The 13,955-nt window shown below is 39.2% G+C and overlaps 1 pseudogene; it reads left to right on the top strand.

Annotated features, from left to right (window-relative positions):
- The first annotated feature begins 378 nt into the window (after positions 1-378).
- Positions 379-993, top strand: LOC149146841 (hydroxyproline O-galactosyltransferase GALT2 pseudogene; annotated as a pseudogene).
- The last annotated feature ends 12,962 nt before the right edge of the window (positions 994-13,955 follow it).

Genomic DNA, 13,955 nt, shown 5'->3' with positions numbered 1-13,955 from the left:
ATAGCATTTGAGGTTTATTTCCGTGTCGCTAATCCTCATCTCAACATATGGCGAGCTCGTTTCTCTGTTTTGATTGAAAGAGATATCCATGAATCTGTGCAGAGGGCACTGTACATTGCTGACAGTGATATTGTTGGTGAAAGGTTTACGGTTTCTGGTCTCATGGTTCTAGAGAAGAATTAATTGGAGATTTATAGGTATGAATCTTGGGGAGATTCAAATATTCCAACATTTATGACTTGACAACAGTTTGTTCCAACAAGATTGGCACTGATGCAATTGGCTTATCGATAAATGGTGACATAGATTTTCATTCAGTCTTTGCTGTCATCCTTACCTACATCTCTTCCAAGCTTCTCAACTCAAAGAATAATTGACATGTCAAACCAATGGAAAGCTCCCCCTTTGCCAGGGGGTTCCATAGATCTCCTCATTGGGGTCCTTTCTACAAGTAATCACTTTGCAGAGTGCATGGTTGTGAGGAAGACATGGATGCAATCTCAATTGATTAGATCATCAAAAGTTGTGGCCCGTTTCTTTGTTGCCTTGAAAAAAGGAAGGAGGTCAATGTGCAGCTACAGAATGAAGCATATTTTTATGGAGATGTTATTTATGGACCGTTATGAACTTGTAGTGATGAAGACTGTTGCAATTTGTGAATATGGGGTTCCAAATATTTCTGCAAAATACGTTATGGAAAGTGATGATGGTACCTTCTTGAGAGTGGATACTGTATTCAAGGAAATCAAAAGAATTCCCCTTTTACATGGCTTGTATATGGGTAGCCTTAATCTTTTCCACAGGCCACTCTGTGTTGGAAAATGGGCTGTAACATATGAGGAATGGCTAGAAGAAGAGTACCACACTTATGCAAATGGACTAGGATATATCATTTCAACTGATGTAGCGATTTTTGTTGCATCTCAACATGCTAATCACACTATGGGGCTTTTCAAGATGGAAGATGTTAGAATGGGGATGTGGGTTGAATAATTCAATGCTTCTTCAGGTGTTTAATACTCTCTTGCCTTCTGTGGTATTTCATTAACAAAGGTAGTATTTTCAAGTTTGGAGGTGGTTGATGAGTGTATAACTTTTGATTCATTGATCAATGATTGCCTGCAAGAAGAAATACACCACATTATAGAAACATTTCAAATCAAGATGCCTTGTTTTATTCATTTGTGTTAAAAGGTGTAAATTTGTATGAAGTGAGTGTTGGGAGGAATCAGAGTTGTGGTCATATGGTTTTTCTACCTTTCATTTCACTTTTTCTCCCTCAGAATATAGCATGCTGATATGTCGTATGCTTTAGTCTCAATGGAATTCATTAAATCCGCCAAGAAATATTATGGTTGTCTCCATTATACAGACACAATAGCTATTTTCTGGATGAGTGTTTGGTGGCTTTAAAAAAACTGTGAGCACTGCGCATAGCCCTTTGGCACTGCGTGTATAGTCATATTCAAAGGGTGTTGTGCGTAGGGCCATCCCAAAGGTTACATCAAGGAGAGACACTCGACATTGGAAAGTGATAGGGGTTGGACATCAAAACGCCAAATGCTAGTTTTAAGAAAGTTTGGAAGTGGAAAATTGGTTTTCAATTGCCAGATGGTGAGTGTAGTGAAATTAAACAACCCAACTTCAGGTTGGGTTCTAAAATTGGACCTCTTTATATCTCATGTTATGATATTTATTCAAATCAGATGGCTTTTAAAGTTTATACAGCTCAGCTCCCATGCAACCACAACACACAAGATCAAGCCAAGCCAATCTAAGGAGGTGGCATTGCGCGTTCAGAAGTAGCGCTGCACTTCTAGACTATCGCGTTGCGCGTAGGACTCAGCATTGGGAGGCATCACCCATCATCTGCGAGAATCATTTCCATGAGCAAGAGCCATTACAGCGTGCCAAAGACATCCTATGAAACACATTGCAATGCAAGAGATCATAGATATTATGAAGGAATTAACAATTAGGCGAAAATCAACACTGGTACAAGTTGGCATGTCAAATTTATTTAGCAGAAACAGAATCTTGGTCTGGGTGACATGTTTCTTTTGGTAGTTTGGTTATGAATCTTTTTTTTCTGCGTCAACATCTGCATGTCTACATATGTTTGATATTAGGATTCTCTAGACAATTCCTTTGTAGCTATAGTACCTTACCACTTTATGCACTTGCCACTCAGATGGGAACATATTACAAGGTAGCGTTGATAACACCCAGAATCAGAAAAACAATTGAAGGGTGGGGGAAAGAAGCAAAGAGGAAAGGAAGGCTTGGTATGGTGACTGATAAGCAATTGTAAGAAGTGGTGATTGGAGCACTGTATGCTCAAGTGAAGATAATCATCAGGCCATTTGTCAAGGCAGCTGCACTGGCAGATCCACTAATGAGATAAATCACAATGGAGTAACCAATTGTAATGGGAATGGTCATAGTGAGATTGAGATGTAGACTCAGAGTTTAAGACTCATGGTTCTGGGTGCAAATTTGAATCCTGATAGTGTTCCTTGACAAAACTCAGCTTTAGTTCCTCAAGGACATCATGTAGAGGGCATTGACAAATTTCTTGGGATACTCTACCTAGCTAGGATCAAGATTTAAGATGATCAAATGATTGAAGTGAAGGTGCAGTCAATGAGCATCTAGTTTTTAGTTTGAAACTACTGCCCCTATATACATGTCATTTTGTACTTATAGCTATGACCTTGTCGTTTGGAAGAAACTTTGTGCAAATAAAAGGTTTCATATGGTGGACCTGTATATATACATCGCCTACGCTACAAAAGATGGTTCTACCAAATATTTCATCTGGAACAGTGTTAAACAAATCACTGTAAATTTTCATCGCTCACCGCTCATCAAACACCAACCATTTGATTGATGGTTACAACCACCCCATCCATGCAGTCCGACAAATGAACACATATTACAGATGGCAAGTGTCTCAGCCATGAAATTAGTAGCGCTGAGTTTTTTAAGGGGACAAATGGAAGCGTTCAAATATTCCAATGGACAGGTGGCAGAGTTTGTAGGCTTGAAATCAACAGTTGTTAAAACATTCTAGATTTCCAGCGATGGTTCCAAACAAACTTCGGCAGGAAATTTGACTTGTGGTAGCAAACCAATTTCTCTTCTTTTTGATGAGATTTAATTAGGTTATTTAGTTATAATTTAATTTATTTTACAGGATGGAATCACATATTTAGTTTTGATTTAATATGTAATAGGATATATATAGGGTGATTTTTGAAGATGTAGAGGTTTGATTTTTGCAATAGAGAGAGGCTGCTTGGAATTGTGTAAGGTTTTTCTTGAATATTGTTTTAATAAAGCAGTTTCTGCCCTTTAGATCTAGGATCAAAATGGTGTTTAATGTTCAATATGTTTTTCCTGTAGAATCACTTACATACTTTGTTTTTTTCTACTATTTCTTGTTACAGCATTATCTAAGAGACGTGTTAAGAATCCATCTACACACAATGCTCCTTTCACAATGGTTTTTTTGTTAAATGTAGTGGTTGTCTTTACAAAATCCATCCTCTGTTATATGATCTGTTGAGTAACCTTGTGTTTCTCTGTCTTCTATCATTTCTACTGTAGATCCACCCCATGATTTATTCCTGCAGGGCAGTGGGATTTCTCCCCTATTCTTCTCGCATTTGAAATATTTTATCCAGCTAAACATTGCACTTACTTTGCCCCAAGTTTTCTGGCAGAAACTAGCCTCGATTCCATAGCCCAATGATCACTTCTCTTGCTATTTTCGACCCACAATTTTCAATCAAATCCCCGTACTTCATAGCTAGCCTAAGATTCAATTATCGCAGCCACGTTTTGTTGGCAAAGAGAGAGCCCTCTTTGGTCTGGCAGGGCTACATGCCAGATCGAAAGCTTGGTCTGTGGTTACCTCAAAATTGCCTCTTCTTAGCCTTAAGGTTCATTCTGAGTGCTAACAGGGAGATTGTTAGTGTGTGTTGTCCTTGATATTGATGAATGAACTAATTGATAAAAGTATAAACAGGATGTGACAGAATGCATGGTAGTTGTGACAAAATACAGGGAAGTTCAGAGAAATCAGTTCAGAAGTGATGTATGATGGCAAATCGCATTATAACATGTCAATTCAGAGGTAACTGGGAAATGGTATGGGAGAACAGGATGTTGGAACAAAGGACTACAAATCAGAATCAAGAAGTTGAAGAAAAATGATGTTTTTAGGTACGTTAAGTTGTATACGCAGGTTCATTTTACAAAAAGAGTGTATACACATAGAACAAATATTTCATTAAATTTGGAATTAAATAGTGGATCTAGAATTTCAAAATAACCATAATACTCAATCCAAGTGACATCTTTGTAATAAAAAATTTCCAATTTTAATGAAATATGTGTTAGAGGCTCATTGTACAAAAGATCATATATGTATGCACACACTTTCACAAGAGGAAACACACGTATGGGATGAAAAATTAAGGAAATTAAGGTGAAAGAATACCAAGGGTCAATACCATGGTATTAGCCCACAATATTGAATGGAGTAATGGTTATTTGATCCTGTCCAAGAATACCATAGGTTCTAAGTGTTGTTTTGGTCCCAGGTATTGAGAAAGGCTAAAACTATATAAGGAGGAGAAGAATAAAGGGATAGGAGCACAAGTAATGAATATCTTACGAAGTGTTAGATCAAAATAAATTATGCATGTTATGGGTTTCTGATGCTTTTCTTGATCTGGACTAAGTATGCACCTGAGTGTTTGATGATGGATGAGATCTAGTGATGGAATAGGATCATAATGGCTTATCATTATGAGATTTGATAATGGATAGGCTAGATTTGAGTGCTAGCAATTTTTTGTGCTTTAAATGCTATGATATGGGTATATCTGAAGACTAGAATAACTACAAAGTTGTAAGCTTTTATCTGCATATCTGTACATTGGTTCGCCTTGGTGAAGGTGCGTATACACGTTGGTTTGGAAATTCCATGTAGCGTGTGCAAAACAAAAGCTTGTTGTTAAGAGATGCTTGATCTATCTAATCAGTGTTGATGTTTTACTTTTGTTTTTCAATGATGTATACTTAGATCTGAAAATAGAACTGAATGCATAAGGACATGAGTCTGATTGATTGATTGATTAAGTGAGAAGGGTGATATTTGTTGTTGAATGTCTAGATCTCTGTAATTTGACAGTAGATAATCAAAATATTACTGGTTGGTAGAGATTTGATTCAAAAGTTTTTATGATTTAGTAATTTTGGAGGTATATGCAGGTTTTGTTAAAAGAGGTAGTGTATACACGCAGGTTAGCTTCACTGAAGTAGCATATACATTCTGAAAAATGATGTTTGAGGTTATAGTTGGTTCTGGTTGTTTATGCAGTGTTCCGGGTTCAGATATGTGTACTAGTTACAATGATCTATCTGTTCTAGTTGATTGGTTGAATTTTGATTAAGGTTTGAATGCATGGTTGATTTAGCTGTGTTAGAGGTTCAATGATTGTTTAATTCAGTGTGTCATAGGTTTCAGTGATTGATTGATTCAGTTATGCTTGATTCAAAGATTGATGGTTGGGCTTTAGTTATATTAGAGATTGATGATTAGGTTTCAATGATTGGTTGATACAGATGTATTTGTTGGATATATAGCAGTGGTGATTGATTTTGAGCTTTAATGTTACTAATGGGTCTAGTGTGAAAATTTGATGAAACATGGCCTTCATATTGTGTTATTGTGTACCAGGAGTATCCAGTTTGAAAATTTACAAAATGTGGTCCTTGGAGGATACTGAGGGTTGAAGCCTTCAGTGAGGAATTCAAAGCTTCCCTCCAGTAGTGGCTGGTGATAAGATCAAGGGGTTGGAGCTCTGTTCCAGTAGCAGCTGGCAAATGAGTGAAGATGGTGTTGGGCACGAAATCGACCTATATTTTTCCTGCATTTCCACTCCTCTTTTCATCCTTTTTGTATTCATTCACATACATTTACTATGCTAAAACTATGAGGTACTTCCCCTTTCTTCGTCTCTTGGAATATTTAATTAATGAAGTAGAGTCATGAGGGTTTTGCCTATGTGAACTGCTAAAACATGTTATGACTGTAGATTCTAGAGCACAGGTGTTGACTTCATGGCATATCGCAACAGTTCTACGATTCACATCAGCTGATCGACCACGATGAAACAACATAATCAATTTGCAGCTGTTCTCAACCCATTTTGGATCATTTTTGTTGCTCTCTCGGTGCTGGTGTTTTTCTGAACTAATGTATATCTTTGGGCATATAGTTGCCAGGTTTTGGGGAGAGATGTTATTCCCCTTTGTACTATATAAAAGATGGGTCATTCCTATACAAGGGGTTGGCCAGACCCTGATATGTATTATAACAATATTTTCCAAATTAATAAAATACAACCCTTTTTGTTGTTCTATCTTTCGCTGTGAGTAACTCAACCCTGATCAGAGAGCTGGGCCCACTCTTCTAATCAGGTGTTGTGTGTTTTCCTATTATGTGTGTTGTTCATTGTTGTGTGTATTTCTTGATTGTTGTTGCAGATTTCTTAGATTACTGTGAATGCCTTTTTAAGTTTTTAAGTTTAGTTTTCATCCTTGTTACAACAATTCTTTGTTTTTGTAATTGTGAACCCTTGGTCGATGACAGATTGTAACCTTGCCCCTACATATACCTTGCATTTTACCTTGAAAAGAATATGCACCCAGATTGATAAGTTAATGTAGAAAAGTGGGTGAATAATTTGTTCATACCTGGACACCAAAATTTTGGCGCCGTTGTCGGGGAGGATAACAAGGTGCAAGACACGATCTATATCAACCAGAGGGTCAATCTCTCGTCCTGGGGAGAGAACAGGCTTTCTCACTCTACTCCAAGTCCTAAGCATAAGCATTTCTTTTGTTTTTTGCTTTCATTGTTTTCCTATTTTTATTAGTGCCGATATCTTGTTCGGGGAGGGAAGAGTCCTTTGACACCTTGATCGAGGCCCTGAGCTTAGATTTTTCCAGAATCTTTATTGTTTTGGTTTTGAGAAACCCAATATCTCGCCCTGGGGAGGGAGGGGTCCTTTGGCACCCTACTTCAGGTCTTGAAGTGTTAGGTTTTCTTGCATGTGTTATTTTCTTGTTTGGCTTCTTGTCCTGGGGAGGGAGGTGTCCTTTGATGCCTTGATCCAGGCCCTAAACCCCAGGTTCTTGTTTTCTTTTCTGTTAGCTATTTTCCTTTCAACGTGATCTCTCGTCCTGGGGAGGGAATAGTCTTTTGACACCCTACTCTTGGCCTTGGGTATTAGCACCTTTCGTCATATCAATTTTTATGAACAAAGAGCCAAATAAGGGGGCAGAGGAAGAGCCCCAAAGAAGGGAGGACAATATTTGGGAAGGAATACTTATATCTAGCAAATCATTGTAAAAGTTGAATCAGAGGCGTCTTCCCATGTAACCGTGAGGCCAAGTGTGCGGACAAGATCTGAGGGACAATATGTAGATCAACTAGTGTTTTCCATAGCACCCCTTGCTGATTCGATACAACAAACCCTTCTAGCAGCCAAAGAGACAAGCAACAGTACACTTGATAAAGGGGTAACATTTCTCGTAACAGAAGAAGAAGTTTCAAGTAAAACATCCAAGGAAATGGTTCATCCCAGTAGGGAAGAAGAAGTTGCAGAGAGGAGGTCTGAAGGGTCAAGCCACTGTGACAGGAAGGAAGAATTTGTAGGGACATTTCTATCACCAAAGGATAGAGGGAGCGCTATTAAGGCAACTCAAACCCCTGTGATAAGAGCCCTTCCTGCGGAGCTTGCCAAAATCCCCAGTGAGTATTGGAGGATATTCATGGCACCTACAACCTCTACTATTGACTTCCCAATTGGGGATCTTGGGACTGGCGCACCAACAAAGCCCATTCCTTTAACAACTTTACCCAGCTTCCATGGGCTTACTTCAGAAGACCCCGACACATTTTTGTTTGAATTTGACATTGTGTGTCGGGGATATGATTATATAACGGATGCTTAGAAATTGAAAATCTTCCCTGCTACGCTAAAAGGGACAGCCCTGCGGTGGTTTATGGGTCTTGGGGGAAGGACTATCACAACATGGGAGGAGATGAAAACTGCTTTCTTGGAGAAGTACCAGGATTACTGTAAATCACGGGATATTAAGGAAGAACTTTTCAAGTTTACACAGAAAGAGGAGGAAAACATGGAAGACACTGTGGAACGCTTTAAATACACATAGCAAAGATCAGGTCACTCTGACCTGGATAAGGAAATTTTGAAAATTATTCTTCTCTGTGCCTTTCGAGAGGACTCTTTGGAATTGTTAAATATAGTCGGAAAGGGAGATATATCAAAGGAGAACTTTGACACCATCTACGAATTGTGCATCCAGTGCTCAAGGGGAGTTGCAAGGAATAAACAGGGGATTCTATCAACAAAATTATCTGGTGGAGGTTTCACAAAAGTAGAAATCAGAAATCTGCTGGACAGCCTAAGGATTGATATCCTAAGTACCTTGTCTGAACAAATAGACATGCTGCAGGTAAAACAAAAACAACTAGAATTGGAAAGAACTATGGTTGTATTTTGCCCAACGTGCAGGAAGAAATAAACATAGAGGGAATTCCCATTAAACTCTATAGAGGAGTATGCAATCTGTGAGTTGAATCATGCGACAAGTTCATGCCCATCCTTGCCAGGACTGAAAGTAATTTTTTAAGGGATAGGCGAAGAGATGGAGTAGCTGTACTTTATGGGACCTAAAAAGCAATGGAAACCTCGACCGTCAATGGGAAATAAAGGTATGTTTCCGGATCCATCTCAATATTTTAGTAATTTTAATATGGGTCCCCAGTCCATGCCTTATCCACCCATGTGGCATCAATACCAGCTTTCACCTTGGTAGCAGTGGGCTCCTCAAGCTAGTTCGAGTTCCTTGTGGGCTCCAAACTGGAGGGACCTTCTCCTCCTGGGCAGTTTCCCCAGTAAATGCCACAACAGTAACTCCAGTTACCCTCTAATGTGCCTCCTAGTAATCGGCCTATTCGTCCCCAACATCCCATCCAACCCAATCCAAATCCTAACAATAAAGGGGCTCAGCAAGCTGACACCCTCAACCTACCTTCATACATCATCTCTACCGCAGAATTTTATGAGATGATTTTACGATCTAGGCGGATAGTAGATGCTCAACCCTCACTAGTTATCATTTAACAAATTGACAGTGAAGAAAAGGAACCAGAAATGGTTGAAGAGGAATCAAACTAAGTCAACAAAAATCATAGACATCCTTAACCGATAGTTACTCAAAAACACCAAGCTGAACCACCTTATCTAGAAAGGAAGGCTTTGAGTAGACAAATCCCTCAAGTTGAGTTTGACTTATTAGGGGAGTTACAAAATTTATTTGTCAAAATTCCCCTGCTGCAAGCTAATTCCCATACTGCAAGCTATGAGGGATGTACCTATATATGCAAAAACTCTTAGGGAATATTGTGCTAAGAAGCCTAAAAAGAAATTAAGAGACACACTCACCATTCATGTAATGGAGAAGCTATCAGATTTTATGATGGGAAGGTTCATGCCTATAAAGTATAGGGATATCGGGAACCCAATTTTAACCGTGCAAATTAATGGGGCAGAATTCCAAATGTACTGGTAGACTTGGGTGCTGCCATAAATGTCATCACTGCTGAAATTATGCATGCACTAGGTCTTCGTAACTTGAAACATACACCTATAGTGTTAGAGCTGGTAGATCAATCTACAGTGAAACCGGTAGGAAAGTTAGAATATATCACAATTTCGGTTGATTCTTGGCACTACCCTGTGGACTTCCTAGTACTACAAATGCAATCTCCAGCTGGAGGCCATCCTTTGATTCTGGAAAGACCATGGCTAGCAACCGCAAATGCTTATATTGGGTGTTGGTGTGGACATATGGTCATTTCAAATGGACAAAACACTATAGTGTTATATCCTCCCGCGGAACCTAACCCATCAACAAAACCAACAAGTCACAAGAAATATCTACCTAGGAAAGAGTTTGAATCAGAAAATGAGGAATTAAGACCAATTCTTACTATTGGACAGACCCTCTAGCTGAAAACAAAAACGGAAGATGACATAATTACTACTTTTATTAGTGATCCCTATTCTGTTTCATATTTAAAACAACAAATCTTGGAGTTTGTCTTGAGCTATGAGATGCAGGAAAGTATTGGAACAGTAGATGGATTTGATGAGCTACCTAAAATTGTGCCCCATGATAGTATTTCCATGGAAATACAACCAGGAAAAACCCTGAATACCAATCTAGATCTGTCAGAGTCCCAGAAGAAACAACTCTTGGATGTTCTTCGGAAACACAAAGAAGCCTTCACCCGGGACTACTCAGATATGAAGGGGATTCCTGCTAATCTATGTACCCATCATATATACATTAAGGAGGACTGTCGTCCTGTGAGGCAACCCTAGAGGAGAATGAACCCTGCTCTGAAAAACATTGTCAAGGAAGAGCTCCAAAAGCTGCTGGACATGGGATTTATCTACCCCATTTCAGATAGCCAATGGGTTTTCCCATTGGTAATGGTCCCTAAGAAAAATGGTAAATGGCAGATATGCATGGATTACAGAGAATTAAATAAGGCAACACAGAAAGACCATTTTTCGTTACCATTCATTGACCAAGTCTTGGATACGTTGGCTGGGAAGAAGTTTTTCTCCTTCCTGGACGGATTTAGTGGGTACAACCAGATCCAGATAGCTCCTGAAGATCAGGATAATACCACTTTCACATGCCCTTGTGGAACGTTCGCATACTGGGTCCTCCCATTTGGTCTCTATAATGCCCCTGCAACATTCTAGAGGGCAATTTTGGGGATTTTCTCTGATCTGATGGATGACAGTGTTGAGATTTATATGGATGATTTCACTGCATATGGGGATTCATTCGAAGAGGCGTTGGGGAATCTAGAAAAATTTCTTGAAAGATGCAAGTAGGCGCATGTCTCTTTAAGTATGGAAAAATGCCATATGATGATGAAGGAAGGAATAGTCCTGGGACACTTGCTTTTGGCTGCAGGAATCCAGATGGACCCAACTAAGATAAAGGTAATACTGCATTTTCCGATACCCAAAACACCCACATAGGTACATAGCTTTATTGGTTGTGCTGGTTATTACAGGCGCTTTATAGAAAATTTTTCTAAAATATCACATCTGCTTTTTCAATTGCTAACAAAAGATGCAGATTTTGTGTGGACAGATGACTATGATGCAGCTTTTGTGAAGATCAAGGAACTGGTTTGTAGCGCTCCAATCCTTAGAGGGCCAGACTGGGCATTACCATTCCATATTCATGCTGATGCTTCCCAGATAGCAGTTGGGGAAGTTTTGGGGCAACAAGTGGATAAGGTACCATATGCAGTTTACTATGTTAGTAAGAATTTGGCTCCTCCTGATTTAAACTACACAGTGATTGAAAAAGAATTCCTTGCTGTCATCTATGCCATCAACAAGTTCTGGCACTATATTACTGGTTACCCCACCTTTGTACATAATGATCATGTAGCCATCAAGTATTTGATGGATAAAACTATTACTCTTGGTCATATTACAAGATGGCTTTTGCTACTTCAAGAATTTGACATTACTATAGTAGATAAACTAGGGAAGGACAATGTGGTTGCCGATTTTCTGTCTAGGTTAGAAAATAATGCCGAAGGTATACCTATCAAAGATAACTTTCTAGATGAATATCTCTTTGCAATTTTCGATAACACTCTATGGTATGCAGATATTGCTAACTATCTTGCTACAGGGAAGGTACATTGTCATTTGTCGTATACGGATCAATGTAAAATTATTCATCATAGTAATTGATATTCATGGATGGTAGGGTACCTCTTTCATACAGGGGTTGATCAACAAATTCGGCGCTGTGTATCAGAGGATGATATCTATGAGATATTGAAGGTTGCCCATGATGGACCTTGTGGAGGACATTTTGCAGATAAAAGAACAGGCCACAAGGTGCTACAAATGGGATACTACTGGCCTTATATCTTTCGCGATGCTCGAGATGATGTCTAAAGATGTGACAGCTGTCAATAGATGGGACAACCTGGGAAATCAGATGAAATGCCATTACAGCCCCATATAGTCCTTGAACCTTTTGAGAAGTGGGCCATCAATTTGGTTGGGCCCTTCAACTCATCTTCTCACCAGAAGGTTCACATCCTAGTCTGCACTGATTATGTGACTAAGTGGTTGGAAGCTAGAGTTGTTGCGAAAGCAACATAACAAGTGGTTGCAAATTTCCTTTTTGAAGAGATTTTTGCCCGATATGGTACCCCAAGGGAGATTGTTTAAGATGGAGGAGCACAGTTCATATCCCACATGATAGGAAGACTTATGCAGAAATACAGGGTTAAACACAGAATGACAACACCTTACCATCCCTAAGTGAATGGAAAGGTAGAAAGTACAAACAAGGTATTGGAAAATATCTTGACAAAAACTGTAGCAAGTCATCGGCGGGATTGGTCGCAGAAACTTCCAGAAGCTCTTTGGGCGTATATGAAAACATGGCTGAACACAACTGAGTTTTCACCATTTGAGCTAGTCTATGGGAAATCCCCCTTGTTTCCAGTAGAGTTCAAGATCAATACACTCAGAACGACTTTGGAAGCGGGGTTAGACTTATTAGAGGCCCATAAACACTGGCTGGAATAGCTCAACGAGTTAGACCAGATTCGTTTAGTAGCTATCTAGAAAACTACTGCTATCCAACATCAGAGAATGAAATGGCATGATAAATTTATGAAGAGTAAGGTGTTTCATACAGGAGACTAGGCATTGATCTATGACTCCCAGTTCAAAGATTTGAAAGGAAAGCTTCGCACTCATTGGATGGGACCCTATGAAATGGACGTTGTATTCGAAAATGGAATGGTCATATTGGTTACAGTAGATGAAAATCGTACTTCCTTTCTAGTGAATGGACACCATATGAAGTTATATCACCGTCTAACTTATAAGGATGCCTTCATCAAACATCTTTTTGATACATCTGGTTTGATGGTTGTTGGTGCAGAGAATACTCTCTCTGCCTTATAAAATAATAATAATAATAATAATAATAATAATGATAAATAATATAATATAATAATAATAATATGCTGTTACTACTTACATGTTTTTCTTTTACAGGAGTAAGAATTGAATTATGATAAGGAGAAACTAAGAAATTTTCCAAGTAACACTCGGTGCTGTACTCCACCATTGCTATTACTCCATCGATGTTGTTACTCCGCCATTGCTGTGACTCTGTCGGTGCTGTTACTCTGTCGTTGTTGTTACTCCACCAGTGCGGTTACTCCGCCGTTGCTATTACTCTAACGGTACTGTTACTCTGCCATTGTTGTTACTCCACCAGTGTAGGTACTCTCTCGTTGTTGTTACTCCACCAGTGTTGTTACTCCGCTATTGCTGTTACTCTGTCCATGCTGTTACTCCACTAATTTCGTTACTCCGCCATTGCTGTTATTCTGTTGGTGCTGTTACTCTGTCGTCGTTGTTACTCTGTCGATGTTGTTACTCCGTCGGTGCTGTTACTCTGCCGTTGTTGTTACTCTGGCGGTGTTGTTACTCTGTCGTTGCTATTACTCTGCCGGTGCTGTTACTCCACCATTGCTGCTACTCCATCAACGCTGTTACTCCGCCGTTGCTATTACTCCACCGTTGTTGTTACTTCGTCAGTTATTTTTGTTATTACTCCACCGTTGTTGTTACTTCATCAGTTATTTTTGCTATTACTCCACCGCCAGTTAGGTCGTCACGTATGCCTTCATTGACTCTTATGGATTTAATTAAAATATTCCAAAAAAAGAGACTGGTACGTGTCGTGTACGGCCGCATTTAAGTTGAGGGGGATCCTGT

The sequence above is a fragment of the Pinus tabuliformis genome, chromosome 9 (assembly GCF_031772625.1).
Source record: "Pinus tabuliformis cultivar Carrire ecotype Pingquan chromosome 9, CPIR1, whole genome shotgun sequence".
Classification (NCBI taxonomy): Eukaryota; Viridiplantae; Streptophyta; class Pinopsida; order Pinales; family Pinaceae; genus Pinus; species Pinus tabuliformis.
Note: the sequence above shows the minus strand (reverse complement) of the source record. Positions and strands in the feature narration are given on the sequence as shown.